Source organism: Bombus vancouverensis, chromosome 7 (genome assembly GCF_051014615.1).
Source record: "Bombus vancouverensis nearcticus chromosome 7, iyBomVanc1_principal, whole genome shotgun sequence".
Classification (NCBI taxonomy): Eukaryota; Metazoa; Arthropoda; class Insecta; order Hymenoptera; family Apidae; genus Bombus; species Bombus vancouverensis.
Window position 1 is genome coordinate 67,458 of NC_134917.1, and position 18,409 is coordinate 85,866.

Here is an 18,409-nt window from a genome sequence, read left to right on the forward strand (position 1 = left end):
GCATCTATTACGTCCTACACACTTCAAATTCACAAGACATGATCCGTTAATTTCGTGATTTCCTGTGTCTTCTACGTGACACTATCTTCCATTATTGTGTGGAAGAGAAATCGGATGATATTAATAACTTAAAAAGAAAGAAACAAAATCAAGAGAACATGGTAGTCGCCAAAAGAATAACAATTGAAAAGTTACAAGAAGTACCAAAGATAAAAAACGAAACAGAGAAAAACGAACGTGTGTTGAACGAACAGGAGAAGAAAAGATTAAACTGAAATATACCAAACCTTCCAAACAAGATTTGAGATATGCGCTTAACAATGTTAATAATGGTGACGATAACGAGCGGAAGCCAAGGATATTTGCGTATGGATTTTACTGGGATAACAACCCTGATTTAACTCTCCTCCAGCCTAAAGAGTCATCTAGCGATTGTGAAGAAAAGCCAAAACTGAGAAATAAGAAATTAAGTGCCGCTGAACGTTGAGAACAGAAAACACAGAAGGAACGTGAAGTTCGTCAAAGAGAAGAAGCGCTCGTCAATAACCAGTTATCAAATTCTGTAGATCAGTTCGACAGATTAGTTTTAGCTGATCCAGACAGTTCAATAGTATGGCTACAGTATACGGCATACCGTTTACAAGCAACAGAAATAGAGAAAGTAAGAACAGTCGCGACAAGAGCGGTGTAAACGACTAATTTCAGGGAACAGAAGGAAAAATTAAACGTTTGGAAGGCTTAGTTGAATTTAGAATCGAAATTTGGAATTCCTGACTCATTAAATGATGTTTCTCAAGAGGCAGTGAGGTCTAACGGTTCACTGAAAATATACAGTCACATGTTGGCTGTTCGTGTCGTGGCTGGCAGGCAGATGGAATTAGAAAAAACAATTAATACCATGATTGGGAAGTTTAAACATATTCCCGAGACATGATTTAATAGTGGAGAAGGATTATTAAAAATCGAGGCACATTATGCAGAGAGCATTGCAATCTTTGCCAGTATCCGAACGTAACAAGTACTTTCTCCAGGACACCCCCAAAATTTCATTTATGAAGTAAGCACACTATGAAATTAGAAATATCAACCCTTTTTGGTTATTATTATCGCACAACTTGTCTTTTACATAGTATTTCTTTTCGAAAGCAAATCTTACCATGCAAATAGGCGCAATAATCTATTCTGTGGAACTTAATGAAATATATCGTTTTATTTTAGAATGAACAGTATAAGACAGATCTATCTTCAAAATTCTTCAACAGTCTCTGATTTTTTTGCTTCACAAGCTGCAGGCAACTGATCCTAAACCAGATGGAGGAATCAGCTACACCGGGGCAATAAGCAACGAGGCAACCCACGCGCGACTACATCACGAATCAAGAACATTATATCCAGAGATGAATAAACCATAGACCTATGGTACGATCCATATTTTTATGTCCATAGTCTATGACTACATTTATGAAGAAGTAGACGGTGACCGCGCGGATTTTGATTTAGCTTCTCAATTTTGGCTACTAACTATTAAAAATTTGTAGTTCGTCCAAAAATTCAAATCGTGTCTCTCTTCAAATTGATCGATGATACACTTCATACAGAGCATCACATAAATGAATCGGTAGAGATCTCGAGTCGAAACAATATAAATCTACATTATTTAATGTCTTCGTGATGCAGCATGGATTACCTCAAAAAATATGTTTAAGAAGATAGACGCAAAACATAATAACCACGAACGGGAAGTACAAAAACGAAGACTTCTTGGACAAGGGTATTTACCTGGGTACCTACAAAACCAAATTGTACAATTTCAGGCACAATTCAAATGTCGCCGAGACCTCTGAAGAAGTCAATAGCGCGGACGTGGTTGTAACGATCGATTAGCTAAAACTACTGCTGCACAATGGAGCAGTTGCGTCCCAAACGTACTAAAAGATTTTTGATTAGACATATTCCTGTTTTTGTCATTACAGAATAATCAATAAAAAGGACGCACTTGAGATCAGAGAAATTGTAAATATGTCAATTTATTATTACTTTTTTCATTTTTATCTGTATCAATATTAATAGTATTTTGTATATGTGGTAGAAAACTTTACATAACTGGACTGTTTTAGGTATTGTGTAATTAAGGTTGTATTTTCAATCAATCGCGGGGAGACGTAATCGCGCGGAAACACATCAGCGGGAGTCGTAAATTCCCGTTACGATTATAATAATCGACGTCGCGAATAGATCGATCTCCTGATTTCCGTTAAGATAATAGAGGTGGTTGAGGTGATATAGCGCTGCGATTAACAGGATTATAAACTATATATTTTCAACAAATTGATACAACGAACTTACGCCGTTGCGTATGATATATGTCGTAGACGACGATTTGGCGTATGAAGATGCGATACACATGCACAGTATTCTTTGGTAATACAGCAAGGCCCTTACAGTTGAGTTTCTTGTTGTAGTTGACGTAGCAATAGAGGAGACTGATGTTCCGATCTCATGCAATTACGGAGGAAAGCTCGGTGTGGGTGTGTTTTCTTGAACGAAGAAAGCGGATTCGTTTCTCACACTTTTCGTTAATAAGGTGAGAGTAACGATATGTGATGCCTATTGGTTTCAGTCATGTTAATGAGTGGTGAGAGGAGAAGGAAACCTCCTACCAACCTTGCTAGGGGGTGTCATTGTTTACAAAAAATCCGGAAAAAGCCGGATTTTCCGTTAGATAAATATCCACTTTTTCCGTTAGGTCACTGCCCGCAGTCTCCGTAATTTTTAAGAGCGCCTAATAAGCCTAAGGACCTTTCCAATAACCCTCTATAAACCGAAAACCTTTCTAGGCTTAAAAAGTCCTCCAGGACAAAAGGATTAACTTAAAACATGTGTTAAAATAATGACGTTAAAAAGTTAAAGTTTTATGGTGGGGCCTTAGATTTATTGAGGGCCTGTTTAATGGTGCTTGGGTTTTGACGGTCCGACAATGAAGGACGTCGCACGGATCATCTTGCGCCACGTAACATAGGTTTTGCTCACGTGATGTAATGAAATATGTGTCAAAATGTTTTATTATTTTTAATCATTTTGTACACTGCTTCTCTACATATTCTACAGCCAATTTTTACAATTTGTCCAGTAGGACATTTGGTAAAATATTATAGCGGTATACTAATATAACATGTGGGTGGCTACCCCCAGCGGGGTACCATTATCGTGTTTGTTAGGTTATGTCCTTGTGAGATCTGTTAGGTCTTCTGTTAGGTCTAGGTGAGATCTTCTTTTTATGCTTGATGTGTCGACCGTTTCCGCTGCCAGCCGGTTTGGGTGCGTTGTATTTGTTTGGGTATTCTTTCTCTGTACCTTCTTGCACTTCTGTTAATCTCCTCCTTGACCATTGGTATTCCCAGGTCTTTCCGAATGTTCTCGTTTCTAACGTACCATGGCGCGTTTACTATTGTTCTGAGTATTTTAGATTGCGTTGCCTCTATTTTGGTTATATGGCTCATTGCTGCTGTTCCCCATAGTGCTATTCCGTACGTCCAGATTGATTTTATGATCATTTTATATATTTTTAGTTTGTTTTCTATGCTTAGTTTGGATTTTCGACTTGTTAGCCAGTACATTTGTCTCCTTGCCATCTGTATTTTGTCTGTTGTTGCTTTAATATGCTGTTTCCATGTGAGTCGTGTATCTAAGTGGAGTCTTAAGTATTTGACTTGCCTTGTTTGTATTATGTGTGTGCCATTTAGTACAATGTTTGGTGGTTTCTGTTTTCGCAGTGTGAATGTAATATGGTTGCATTTATCGGGGTTTGCTTTAATTTGTTTTGCTTGAAGCCACTTTTCTATTTTTGCGATATGTTCTTGTAGTAATTTGACTGCTGTTTCTGGGTTAGTGTGCCTGACTAGTACAGCTGTGTCGTCCGTGAGTGTCAGTATTTTGCTATTGGTAGTTGTTGGTATGTTTTGTGTATAGTATTGATCCTAAGACGCTTCCTCGCGGAACCCCTGCCTTTATGTCTTTAACTTCAGAGTATGTGTCCTTGATTTTTATTACGAAGGTTCTGCTGCTTAAGTAAGATTTTATCAATTGGTATATTTGCTCCGGAAATTGTTTCCTGATTGTTTGTAGTAGGCTTTCGTGGTTTATTTTGTCAAATGCTTTATCTATGTCCATAGAGAGGGCTGTACAGTATTGTTTGTTTTCTAATGCTAGTATTATTTCTTTAATGAGCCTGTGCATTTGCTCTATAGTGGAGTGTATGTTTCTGAATCGAAATTGGTGATCTGGTATTAATTTTTCCTTCTATATTATTGGTTTTATGCGGTTGCATATTATTTCCTCTGGTATTTTGGAAAACACAGGAAGTAATGATATTGGTCTGTAAGATGCAGTTTGGTGTGGTTCTTTGCCTGGTTTAGGTAACATTATGTCCTGTGCTAGTTTCCACAGTTTAGGAAAGTATTGGATTCTTAGTATTTGACTTGCCTTGTTTGTATTATGTGTGTGCCATTTAGTACAATGTTTGGTGGTTTCTGTTTTCGCAGTGTGAATGTAATATGGTTGCATTTATCGGGGTTTGCTTTAATTTGTTTTGCTTGAAGCCACTTTTCTATTTTTGCGATATGTTCTTGTAGTAGTGTAACTGCTGTTGCAGGGTTAGTGTGCCTGACTAGTACAGCTGTGTCATCCGCGAATGTCAGTATTTTGCTATTGTTAGTTGTTGGTATGTTGGCCGTGTATGATGTGTATAAAATTGGTCCTAGGACGCTTCCTTGCCGAACTCCTGCCTTGATTTCTTTAACTTCAGAGTATGTGTCTTTGATTTTTACTATGAAGCTTCTTAAGTATGATTTGATTAATTGGTATCTCTGCTCCGGGAACTGTTTCCTGATTGATTGAAGTAGGCTAGTGTGGTTTATTTTATCGAATGCTTTTTCGATATCCATAAAGAGTGCCGTGCAGCATTGTTTCGTTTCCAGCGCCTGTAAGATTTCATTGACGAGTCTGTGCGCTGGTTCTATTGTGGAGTGTTTGTTTCTGAATCCGAATTGGTGATCCGGTATTAGTTGATTCTTCTCTATTATGGGGTTTATCCCCAAATAGTAAACTATTTTCTCTAGTATCTTAGAGAACATCGGAAGTAGTGAGATTGGTCGGTAGGGTTTGATTTCGTGTGGGTCCTTGCCTGGTTTGGGTATCATTATGATTTGTGCCAGTTTCCAAGTTTTTGAAAAGTATTGTATTCTTAGTATTGCGTTAACTATTATTGTGATTTGTCTTATTGCTTTTGGCGGAAGGTTTTTTAAGATTTTGCCGTTAATTAGGTCGATTCCTGGTGCTTAATTATTTTTTGTTTTCTCAATTATGTTTCTGATTTCTTGTGCTGTTGCTTTGGGTATGGTGTAGTGATTGTCAGTTGGTGTACTAGTAGTTAGCGCGTCCTCGTCCGTATGGCTATTGTGGTTGCTGTTGTTGATGTTGTGTGGGGTGAATGTGTTGCATAGGTGGTTGGAAAATTCTTCAGCTTGCTCTTCGTTGCTTCTTGCCCATTCTTCTGGTTGCTGGTACCAGTTTTATTGTCTTCTTTATTTTTTTTGTGGCTTTCCATAGGGAGTAGTTGTAGTTCTCGTGAGCAGATAGTGACTCGATGAACTTTGTGAACTCGTTGTTATTGTGCTCTTTTATTTTGTCTTTTATTTCTTTTGTGAGTTTGTTTAGGTGTTTTTTGTTTTCTTTTGTTCTTTGTTTTTGCCATTTTGCTTTCGCTTTTCTTTTTTCTCTAATTTTTTCGAGGATGTCTAGTGGAACTGTTTTTGTTTGTCTGTTGGTTGTTTCAGGTATAGTGGTTGCCCTTGCTGCTTCTTGGATAGTTTCTGTGAATGTTGTTACTGCTTGATCGATGTGTTCAGGTGTTTTCAGTGGGATGTTGCAGCTGATTTTGCTCTCTATTATTTCTTTGAATATTTGCCATTTGGTGGTTTTATTGCATAGCTTCTCTGTGCTGCTGTAAAGTATTGCTTTGTTTCTGTATTCAATTATTATGGGCGTATGGTCGGAGGTAAGCTCGAGGCTGGGTGCTATGTTTAGTTTATTTGCGTTTAGTCCCTTTGTAACTGCAAAGTCTAGCAGGTCAGGTATTTTGCTCAGGTCTGTCGGCCAGTATGTCGGTCTTCCTGTGGATAATATATTGAGGTTATTGTTTCTAATGTATTTTTCCAAGGTTCTACCTCGAGGTGTAGTGATTCTTGATCCCCATAGTGTGTGCTTTGAATTGTAGTCTCCCGCTGCAATATACTTGTCACCTAAGTGTCGAAAGTACTCTTCCCACATTTGCGTTGTAGTTTTGTGTCGCGGCGGTACGTATACTGCTGACAACTGCAGTTGGTTGCTGTTAGTCTGTACGGTAACGGTGGTTGCTTGTATATGTTCCTTACTGACCTGACTGTGTAGGTGATGTTTAATGTTTTTTATTACTACTGCCATCCCTCCGTGTGCTTTCCCTGGAGGATGCTTGGTGTCGCATATGGTGTAGTGCGGTATTTTTATATAGCTTTTCATTGTGAGGTGTGTTTCTGAAACGAGTAGTATATCGATGTTGTTGCTATACAGGAATGTTTTAGTTTCTAGGGCCCTTTGTTGTAGGCCGTTAGAGTTCCAGGTTGCTATTTTAAGCGTGTCTATTTTTATTTTTTGCTCATCACGTTAGTAAGTAATTGTAACATGTCTGTTATCTGCTGTGTTTGCTGTCTGAGGAGTTCGTTTTGTTCGCTTATCATTTTTGTGAGTATTTCGGTGTTTTTTATGGAATGTTTTATTAACTCTTTGATTTCTGTAGCGTCGTTGCTGTGGTTGTTCTATTCTTGATTATCTAGGGGTGACGACCGGTTGACTATTTGCGCGTAGCTTCGGTTTTTGACGGTATTGGTGTTAGTGTGGTTATTGTTCATTACATGCTGTGTATTTGGTGCTGACATAGATTCTGTGTTGTCTTGTTGCGTGTGGAAATTGTTGTGTGTCCTGTTTCGAATCGGCGGGAAGAGTTTGCTTTGTAGTTGTTTTCTGACTACGCAGCCTTTGTAGCTGGCTTGTGTTCGCCGGGCTTCTGTTGCAGTAGTTTTTTGTGTGTCCGTATTGTTGACACCGCATGCATTGTGGTATATCTTTTCTATGTCTGGGTGGCTCGACTGTGATTATTGTGTTTGAGATTTTTTTAATTTCAAATTTTTCTTTGTTGTTGCTTTTCGGTTCTAACTCTATTAGGAATAGCGGTAGTGGTTGCTTAGTGTCAAATCTGGCTAAATTGTTGATCGTTCTTACCTGGTGTCCGATCTTGGCCAATTCCTCGCATATTTTGTTTGTATTTGTTTTGGAGTGTAGACCTCTGATTACTGCTTTGCAGCTCTTGTCGGATTTGGGTTGGCAAGTGTGATACCCAGCGTTTTCTTCCTTTAGCGCTTTAGTTACTTTTCTGTAGGTTTCTGGGGTATTAGTCTGTACTTTTACCTGGTCCAGTTTGAGCTGTTTGATAGTGCAGTTTTCTTTTCCTGCCGTGCTGTTTAGCAGATCAATGAGGGGGTCTATTATTTTTGCGTCTATGTAGATTGGTGGTGGCTTGGGAGTGAGTGTTCTTGGTTTTTCTGTAGGGTCTGTGTCCATCTCTTCTGTCAGTGAGCTGAAGGAGTTTTGTGTAGGAATTTCTTGTAGCCATTGTTGACTTTCTGTTTCTGTGGTCCTCCTATCGTTTGTGTTTGTGTTTATTTTTCTTTTTTTGCTGGGAGTTACAGTTCTCCAACTTTCGTTATGTTGTGGTAGATCCTTGTTAGTATTGCTCTTTACGTCGTCTTCTTGTATTATTTCCATTTCTATTTCTTTTGTATTTGCGCAGTCCTGTACTTCTCTTGTTGTTTTAATTGGGCTCTGTTGGTCTACTGCCCTGCTTATAGTGTATGTTTCTCCTTTGTTTAGTATTCTTATTGATGGTACTTTTTCCATCCTCGATTGGTTCTGTTGCTCTACTCTTGTCGCACAATGTCGGAGGCACTATGTTTTACGTACGCATAGCTCGACTGCTCGGGCAGAACTCGTTCTTCAAAATTGATGAACTTTTTAAAGAGGATCTTTACCTTTCTAGGCGGTAATGCCTGAACAACTGCTCTCTCTAGAACTTTCCTGTAAATACAAATTATTAGAAGATAAATTCTGTATGAAATTAAAAAGACAAAATATAGTTGAAAAAATATTTTTACCTTGCTATATCAGTATCATTAGATTTAACTAGAGAATCAACATAACAAGACCATATATCCACCTGTTTCGGATAAGAACTTAGAATTTGCTCAAACAGAGTTACTGCTCTCTCTTTATTTCTGTAGTGTACATACGTTCAGATGCTGGCAAAGATTGGAATGCTCTCTGCATAATATGCCTCGATTTGTCCCTCAAACCCATTTTTAGCAACCCTTCTCCACAATTAAATCACATCTCGGGAATACAGTTAAATTTTCCAATCATGGTATTAATTGTTTTCTCTAGTTCCATCTGCCTGCTAGCCTCGACATGAACAGTCAACATGTGACTGTATACTTTCAGTGAATCGTTAGACTTCACTGCCTCTTGAAAAACATCATTCAGTGCTTTAGGAAATCCGAATTTAGACTCCAAATTCAACCAAGCCTTCCAAACGTTTAATTTTTCCTTCTGTTCCCTGAAATTAATCGTTTTCACCGCTCTTCTTGCAACTGCTCTTGCTTTCTCGATTTCTGTTGTTTGTAAATGATATTCCATATACTGTAACCATACTATTGAACTGTCTAGACTAGCTAAAACTAATCTGTCGAACTGATGTACAGAATTTGGTAACTGGTTATTGGCGAGTGCTTCTTCTCTTTGACGTATTTCACGTTTCTCCTGTCTTTTTTGTTCTCGACGTTCAGCGGCACATAATTTCTTATTTCTCAGATTTGGTTTTTCTTCTACTTCATCTTCACTATCGCAAGATGACTCTTTATCCTGAAGGAGAGTTGAGTCAGCATATTTCAAATCTTCTTCGGAAGCTATGGTATCTTCCAGTTTAATCTTTTCTTCTCCTGTTTGTTCAACACACATTCTCTTTGAATATTCCTTTTCTAAATCTTTCTCTGGTTTTTCTCTGTTTCGTTTCCCTTTGTTTTTCATGTTTCGTCTTCCCGTAACTTTTCAATTTTTATTTTTTTGGCGAGTGCCACGTACTCTTGATTTTGCTTCTTTCTTTTTAAGTTATTATTATCATCCGATTTCTCTCTCACACAACACTTCTTTTCAAATGCAGATTTTATGACGCTGAGAGGCATAATATCGGATTTTTTGAAATTTAATGAGGTGTAACATTTAATTTTAGAATGAATAGTATAAGGTGTTAGATCTGGCAGTAAACTATTTATGTGACGACGTACAGGTATCGCAGCTAAAGTTCCGTTGCCAATACCTTGAAGGAGCATCAGGATAAACCAATTTGTCACCATTAAGATTCTACCACGTAGCAATTTACCGTCAGGAAATTGTATTTGCTTATTTTGTTTGGCACTTATTTTGGCACTTATGCATTATTAACGATAACGTGGTCGATTGGACAAGCTCGTGTACGTAATTTTTCCATATAATCGTCCCAGAAATTTTGTCCCCTATTTTTTTATTCTCAGAGTAATGATTCTTAGACACTATACCTAGCAAGTTATTCTGCAATTGAACAACCAACCAATCAGGCGTAATTTTTTCAATCTCTCCAGTAACTCTCTGCCCTAATTTGACAGATGCAATGGGTCTGTTTTTGTAATATGAATTCCTTGAAAGTTCTACTAATTTATTAAAATACAGGATCAATGGATTCAATGTATATTTTCTTTAGCGGTAATGTTAGTCTTAATTGTTGTTCTTTCCTGTTAATAGAAAATATTTTTGCCAATAAAATTTGGTTTGTGTGCAGTAGATTAAAATTACTAACGTTACTATGGGACACATATCCAAATGGCGTATATTCTGCAACTGGAAAAATAAGTCTTATACCAGTCTTATACCCATATCCTTGATCGTACAAGGTATACAGTCTCCTATTTTCAGTTTTTCAACATTCCTGTACCTTCCTTGAGTTGCAAAAGTCCTAGTTAAAATTAAATTAGGTACTGTAGCAAATAGAAGAGCTGAAAGTGTATGACCAGGAACATATTTTGATGCTAGTAGAGCTGCAATCTCCATACAAGGTGACATGTGACCATCTAGTAAAAATCCTGTACTAACAGTTTGTCCTTTATATCTACTGACTCTTAAATATAATCCCTGAGCGGATGATTCTATTATTGTGCCCTCTACTTCTTCACCAATATCGAATGTTGCTTCTTCAACTTTTATGTCTTGATTAGCCACATTTAGAACTACTTTTCCCGAATCTGTGTTCACTGTTTGAATTTTTACCAAAATTGTTTGTCCAGCTGAATAGTTTCAATTTACGTTAGATGTTTCCAGCTCGAGGGCAGTATGTGGAATCCAACCTTTGACATCCCCGAAAAACTTTACCAATATTCCACGCTTATGTATTTGAACGATAGTTGCGTGGTGTTTCGAGTCAATTTTCGCGTCTTGTATGTTTCCTAAAATGGGCAAGTCACTCGTTATTAAAGACCTTTTCAAAGTGAGATGTACTTTTTTCGGCCTATATAAAGGAACAAGACTCTTGCTTCTACTTCTTTGTCGACTTTCAGCTTTTGTAAGGGACTTAGATCTTCGTCAGATATATGATCTGGTGGAATTTGAACATTAAATTTACCAAGTTGTACATTAACGAAATCATTCAGTTTATCAATATTTGTAATCTTTACATTTACCACGTCGCCAGGTTTAAATGTTATATAGTAAATGACAACGTACATATTTTATAAACTGGCACATACAATCGTTTAGTGTAATGGTCGGGGTATCTATGTGTACTCTCTAAGTCACAAGTTAAGTAATTGCGAAGGCATATTAAGTTGAGTTATAAGTTTCAATTCCAACGAAGTAAGAACCTAATCCTTCTCATTCGCGCAAGCGAGAGAGCGGGAATCAAAGACTAATGTAAAATAATGCCTAGCATAATGCTAATACCACGTACCATATAGTTGCTGAAACTTTTATGCTTCATACATAGACATAAACATAAATTGTTTCAATATAAATATTAATAATAAATATTAATTGAATGAATATAGATAACAATGACCACTATAGGTTTCATATATGAAGTATTAGACCGAACGAGGTATGAAATATACAAGATATAGTACTCCTTATAACATTTATAATAAAACAATCGTCTGCTCAGATTTAATTTTTTCAATTTATAAAAATATGAATTTACACAAACACTCGCACTTTACTTATCATTACTTCCACAACAACGTTCTCTTTCTAAAGTTCAGATTTTCGTAACTGCAGATAAACGTGACACCCACATAGGCACGCATCATTTTTTTGTATTCCGCTACAATAGCACTTGCTACAGTTCTGCTCGTAAAGAAATCTGACAGGCGTGTAATAGACAAAAAATCATTTATCAATAAGAGGAAGCAGTCGCGAGCGAGTCAGTTATAATTCGAGTTTCACGAGTTATTAACGGTAATTAACGGAGTTATACGAGTTATCGAGTCATATGCGAGCAATCATACACTGTTTTTACGAATACGTTTGTACGAGCGTCTCTCGACAGTACTTATATTTGTCGGAGATGAAAGAACACCGGAGCTTTTGGAATTTTGGATAATCCCGCAACATTATAACCTAGAGTCTACTATAGCTGTAATTAAACAATTGTAGTTGTTCAATCCGATTGTAATTGTTCGAGATTAGTGATAGTGAGCTTTGGCTCGAGGCGACAGTCCGTCGCCTAACGTAGTCGCGGCCAAGGGATGAACGCTTTGTCTAACAAAGGTATGGAGTAATTCTATAGCCCTCCTTAAAAGAAATATTTGTGACGGCACGCGACGGTAAACATTCCAACGGTCTCTGTCCTGTAGCTCATCACACGCAGAGCCTATTCTCCGAGTAAGATTATTGCCAGATGTCGATGCGTCTCCGCAGTACATGTTCGGCTAGCCTGAAGGCCCGTTATAAATCTTAAGATTTAGTCAACTAAAGTCCTTCAAACAGACAAACAGTCTTTGTCCCACCTACGGGAAAATAGGGGAGACCTATTTTTCAACGAGCGGCGTCTCCCACTAGCAACTTTCCCTCGAGGGCGGCTAGCATCTTTTTCTAACCACCGATATGGAGATTGACCAATTAGCAGCAACGCCAATTTCCCTTACTTTCTGAACGAAGGCTTTTCTCGACGAATCCGATGATCTCGTGTCCTTAGACACACCCCATTATAGTTTTCCTCTGTGGCATCATCAGGACGGGAAAGGCATTCTCGCTCGCGATTTCATCGATGAAAAGAGTAACCCTTTACGACCAGTGAATATTACGCGTCCAACTTAGATTTTGTGAGCACGTTCATCTATCATCCCGTCGACCGCGGTGTCACGTAAAGTCGGTACTTGTGTGGTAGTAAGAAGGCTGAGTCGTAACCCAACTACTTATTTTCCTTTATAAAACTTTATTATAAATGTTCACACTTACAAAATAATACCGACCTGGAGAAAAGGGGTTATATGAGTACAGCAACTAGAAGAAGAACAAGAACTGCCCGAGCTGGGTGAAGTCTCGGTTTATATACGTTTTGGTTTTAGGATGTTGAGGGGCTAGGTGTAGGTTATGATGTAGAAAGTGTCCGAAGGTCAGGAGTCCATGTCCTATCTCTGATGTGGACTGAGGTGCATCACAGTCTTGGTGTATGTTATGATGATAAGGTGGTGATGTATCCAAAAGTGTCCAAAGGTCGGGGGTCCATATCCTATCTCTGATGTGGACTAAGGTGCGTCACAGTCTTGGTGTATGCTATGATGATAAGGTGGTGATGTGTCCAAAAGTGTTCGAGAGTCGGCCGTCGATGTATTATCACTGATGTAGGTTGAGATGTGATTGATGTCACAGCGGAATCGTTATTGAACCTAGGATCATTGTCATTAGTTTCTCGAGTACCTAACTACCACGGTTACTTGTCCGGTTCTATAATAATCGTATTTGCACTTGTCAATGTCTTCTCTATTGCATAACGACAACGTGTAACCCAAACGAAGATTCGTTTCACGCCCCTAACCCTAATTCTAATGTAAACCCGACATATATATATATATATATATATAATTAATTAAAAAGGGGGAAATATAATTCTGTAATATCGTAGAATAGCTTTGATTGAAGATCGGCTGAAATTAGAAAACACCGTGTACGTCGTCTTTTTGTAGTTTGTTTACATCCAAGAGCGCCTAGTAACAGTGACGCGAGAAAAGATAAACAGCGTCAAAACAGAAGTACGGTTTCATATTTCAAGGAGTGGCAATCGAGAGGCCAGAGCATGTGAGCCAGAAAGTGTGTGCGTGTGCGTGTGCGTGTGCGTGTGTGCGTGTGTGTGTGTGTGTGAGAGGACGAGAGCAAGAGCGAGCACGACCGAGCAGGAATGCATTGGCGAGGGTCAGAGTTGATCGAGACGTCGAAGCATAGAGTCGTTAGAATTGTCGAGTGTTAGAGTTGCTAGTGAGAGAGAGAGAGAGAGAGAGAGAGTGAGTTACCAAATATAAAAAATACGAGCGTTGCATTTAGTTTTCCTGTTAATCAAACATCGTTTCTCTGTCTAACTAATATCTGTATTTTCAATCCATTATTAATAAATTATAATTAATCGGACAAAATTACACCTTTAATATATTCCGATATTACATTACCGTGATGTAATATTTATCATGCTTATTTTGTACGTAAAACGAATCGTTGGAATATTCCCGAAGCTAACGAAGCAATTCCCAAAAGTTAAACCGAAGAAATTAACGCGAATAGTTAAGTGAAATGTTTCCATTAACTTGCTGACCAACCGGCAAATAAAAAATCATAAAAATTGTTTCAATGTGTTGAGGTCACGCATAACTTCTTTTTTCATTGACGATTACCAAACAGGTAAAATTTCGAAATTGTACGAAGGCCACGTGACCAGATCGTATTGGAATTTGAAGTGCATGGAAAAAGACAACTCGAAGTACAAACCTTGAGCTGTACTACTCGAAGTACAAACGTGAACTAATGGATGCAGAAAAGCAATTAACGCCAAACATCCGAACAGCATCTTGGAGCCCGTCATTGTTCTGAAATAAAAGAAGTGACGAATTAAAAAGACGCAGGACTAATAATAATAAAGGAAACTTAGTTCGTATTATAAATTGAATTTACATCAGAAAAGAAGCACGATCAAGCGAAACAGATCGTAGAAATGACAAATATCATCGATATACGTTTCAGTGTAATTTCACTTTTGAAAATTATTTAGTTTAATACGATCGTATTCATCGCTCTGAAACTTTCATTGTGCTGCAATTTGTGCTGCGTCTTTTTAATTTCTCTATCTTTCTGTGTTTTCGGAAAAATTACTTGAAACATTAAGAATTGCTTGCCTTATTTTATTTTCGATTAGTTAGGATTTGATTATTCCAGGTAAGCTTTATTATTTATAACAGGTTTTATCACTTGTTTATTATTTAGGAGTTTGTTATTTTAGGATTAGTACCTTTTAGGATTTCTTATCCTTCGAGTTTCTGTTTCAGATATCTAGGTCTATTTCAAGATGTTTTATTACATTAGGATTATTTATTCGATTAAGATAATTTAAGAGTTTCACAATGTACAAAGAAATAATCGCGTGAAATTTAGATTTATGCTTTAAACGTATTAAACACGCGGTAATTTCAATGTCTATAGCCTCGAACGTGTTCTGATTAGTTGTGTCATTGTCTGTGACATTGAAATCACAAAAATCCATTGCAAGTGTGCTGTCATGCAATGTGGATGTAATTGGGTTTTTTGGGTATTTCCTGTATCATCTGATTTGTACAATACTATTTTAACGCAAGGACAGGAAAGTTATTATATATTTCCCGTCCATTATTTGAATCGTTGTGAAGTGTAACGAATTATATTCGATTCGAGGAGATGTTAATGAATTACCCATTTCATATGTAATTACATGGAAATAAAAATCATTGCAAAAATAATTGATCTAATGACAACGGAATTTCCAATATTTTTTTGTTTCGTCACGTCTTTTTCATAATATATCTTTTATAGGTACGTGATTTATTAATCGTTCGAATGGAAATAATTATTCGTATAATATTCAAATGATTCTAGCCATAAAATAAATTAAAACGATACCTGTCAATGATATGCAATCTGCGTATGACGTCAACCTCGATCTATGCTTATACAAGAAATTTTATCAATCAATGACTAGATATACAATAATCAAATATTATAAAATTTCCTGAAAACCTTTAGGTGTTAATATTAAGGTGTTAATATCTTTAATATTTGCAAGTTATTGTTTAGCGCTAATTAGTTAGAATGTAACAAGTGGTGTACCAGAATTGAGATAATTAAGCCACACGAACAATCTTATTTAGATCTTTTTAATTTTTTAATTCTCTTTTGCTCTAATACTTCGTAAAATTAATCTTCATTAGCTACTACACTTCATAGAATAACAAGAGATAATTTTTCTTATATAACGTTTCATTCATAAAATCTATCATTAAAGTACATCTTCATAAAAATATCATTCCATACTAACGGTATATTTGGTGTCATACGAGATAACAGTTACCAGTGATGACATATGTAACTTTATAAAGATATCTCGTTTTATTATATATTAAAAGAATGTACTCATTGCTGCTATATTTCAGATGAAAAAAAGGAGGCAACGATTTTACAGTAAAATCGTTCGTTTACAACTGATTCATTTACATTTCATGATAATACTGTGCATTCTGAATATGCTATGATTTGGTTTAAAATAATAAATAGTCCATTCTTGCATACTATTGTTCCAGCTTTACTTGTATTTTCGATATTGATATAAATAGAAAGACAATTAATGTCGTTCGAGTCTATTTTCGGATCATTTATATTACGTTTAATCCATATAGTTATTATATGAGACATAGTATCGTAAAATTTGGAAGAATAAAACGTTCGTACAGGATGTACATTTTATAAGAACTCCAACAAATCTGCGTGTGCACCTAAAATACAAACCGATAGTGATTGTTCATAAGTTTATATACATTATCTAATGTCAATCGAAGGTATCAATTCTTTTTCTCCATAAGAGTACTTTTTCACTTATATGTGTTCAAAAATACTTGTGTTCAACCGTGAAGCATATGTCACCTACAACGAAAAAGAGTTTTCCTATACTTAATATTTCCTTTATATACCCATGAAAGTCTATTCTTCGCGTAGTATGAAATTATGAATAAATCTGGAATATTGTTCAATCTGAAAAGAAAAATAACTTATTGACATCATTCATTGATACGAGATTCAGAATGTTTGTTTTGTCTTGCAGAGAAAGAAGGCAGCCCTTTCTTTTAATGTGAAATAGAAAGCGAAAATTTGAAAACAGATTTTTTGGAAATTTACTTGCAAATATCGTTTTCAATATCGTGATTTTCTTCCCAATGGTACTGTACTTTCAAATTTTCCAGTATCCCTCTAAAAACAAAAAGTCGAACCTCGTTATTATTAACGTAGGCATTACAAGGAAGAGAAGTATTAGAAAGCAGCTCCTTTTTATTATGGATTTCTTTATAATCATCTAAATAAGAAATTCCGGAAATTTTTTCCTCAAGAATTTAATTCTTGTGTTTTGATTGATAATTATTACACTGCATACTAACTTTTCGCATACTGTTCGCGTCTAACAATTTCCTAATAATAACTACTTCAAAATTACATATGTTCTTGCACGAATTCAAAAGTACGTATGATACAATTACAATTGATTCTAAAATAATAATTATTTAAAGATATTAAGATACTAATTGAACGTTTCACTATATTTCAAAATCTGGAACAACAAATTTTTATTTATAAAAAATGAAACTGTCTTTATATATTCTTTGTCATGATGCTATATCTTATTTCTTATGTCGACATTTTTTAAAATTCATTTTGTTATCTCTACGCAATATGAAAATTCATATACTGCTTAATATTTTTTACATATTATCCATCCACCGCATGATATCTCCTGAAAAATCAAAATATTAATGTTATATTATTACAATGCTTCTTAAATTTCAATTTTTGACAAATTTGAAATCCAATATATTTTGCACAATTGTTATTTATCAAAAAATTCTAAGTTAGTAACTTTCTTTTCAAATGGCAAATAACATATACTTTGACTTACCTGTAAGTTTTTGTTCCTAATCATCATTTCCTCTTATAGAACATCATTATTGATCTTATAATTACTACCGGTGTCATAGATATTGTAGTGGCTACAACTGAATTAATAGAAAATGATAAATAACTGTGTATAACACTAACACATAACTGTGTATAACAATGACACATAACTTTTACTTACATATCAGTCGATAAGGGATTACTGTGATATCCTGTTGATGTTTCTTAAGGCACTTGATTAGGTGTGATACGGTATCATTCCTTATGGTATACTGTAGATAAGTATTTTAGAAAATAACAAGAATAAATCTAAATTATTCAGAGGTTCCAGTTTCGGCTTAGACATAAATACAGGACCATTTGCAAAGAAGAAAGGGTGCGTTTCTACAGCCTCGTTATAGTAACCATGAATACCAATCTCTGAATTACTGGTTACTAAACATAAATATCCTATAAAATTTAATATATTTCTTTAATTTTTAATACATACATGAGTTAGTAGTTCTAAATTATGAATCATCCTACCTGTGATATTACACTTTTCCTTATAATATCATCACTCAAGTGAACAACATTAAGATCATGTAAACCATGTCATCCTATCTTACTGTGAAGATACTTAGTTATGTTATCTAACATTATAAAAATATCATCAAATTCAAGTCCTTTTATTCACATCACATGGCCACGACGATCTGGTTCTTCGTTATATAATGTTCTAAAATTTGTCGTATATATAGGATGTACAAACCCTGATATCAAGGTATCAGTTCTTCCTTCCCAAGGGACAGTTTCATTAAAATTCTGATAGAATTAAAAATTAATTATTAATATTCTAACAATCATATATGTTAAATACATTATAGTCAACGATATATACCTGAGCGAATGTAGGGGTGATTCCTTGATAATTATAAATGTCATCAGCCCACATCATTGTGCCACTTCTTTGTACTCCAGCCTCTCGATTAACAGCCTAAACAAACATACAAAATTTTATAGAAGCTGCACAAAATATAGTATATATGCGCAATATTGAAGCGTTCAAGGGGATATAAAGGTA

General features: G+C 35.9%; 1 protein-coding gene and 1 pseudogene across 1 annotated transcript in view; both read right to left on the bottom strand.

The window, feature by feature from the left end:
- Positions 1-7,987: 7,987 nt before the first annotated feature.
- LOC143302905 (rRNA biogenesis protein RRP5-like) lies at positions 7,988-13,256 on the bottom strand (annotated as a pseudogene).
- Positions 13,257-15,790: 2,534 nt separating this feature from the next.
- Positions 15,791-18,409, bottom strand: part of LOC143302951 (venom serine protease Bi-VSP-like) — a 72,102-nt gene continuing 69,483 nt past the window's right edge. Inside the window, exons 6-11 of the mRNA XM_076620208.1 lie at positions 18,227-18,322; positions 17,872-18,150; positions 17,528-17,796; positions 17,348-17,444; positions 16,576-17,185; positions 15,791-16,431 (exon numbers count right to left, since the gene is read on the bottom strand). The gene's annotated coding sequence lies outside the window, so the exon portion shown is untranslated. The remainder of the gene's footprint in view (positions 16,432-16,575; positions 17,186-17,347; positions 17,445-17,527; positions 17,797-17,871; positions 18,151-18,226; positions 18,323-18,409) is intronic.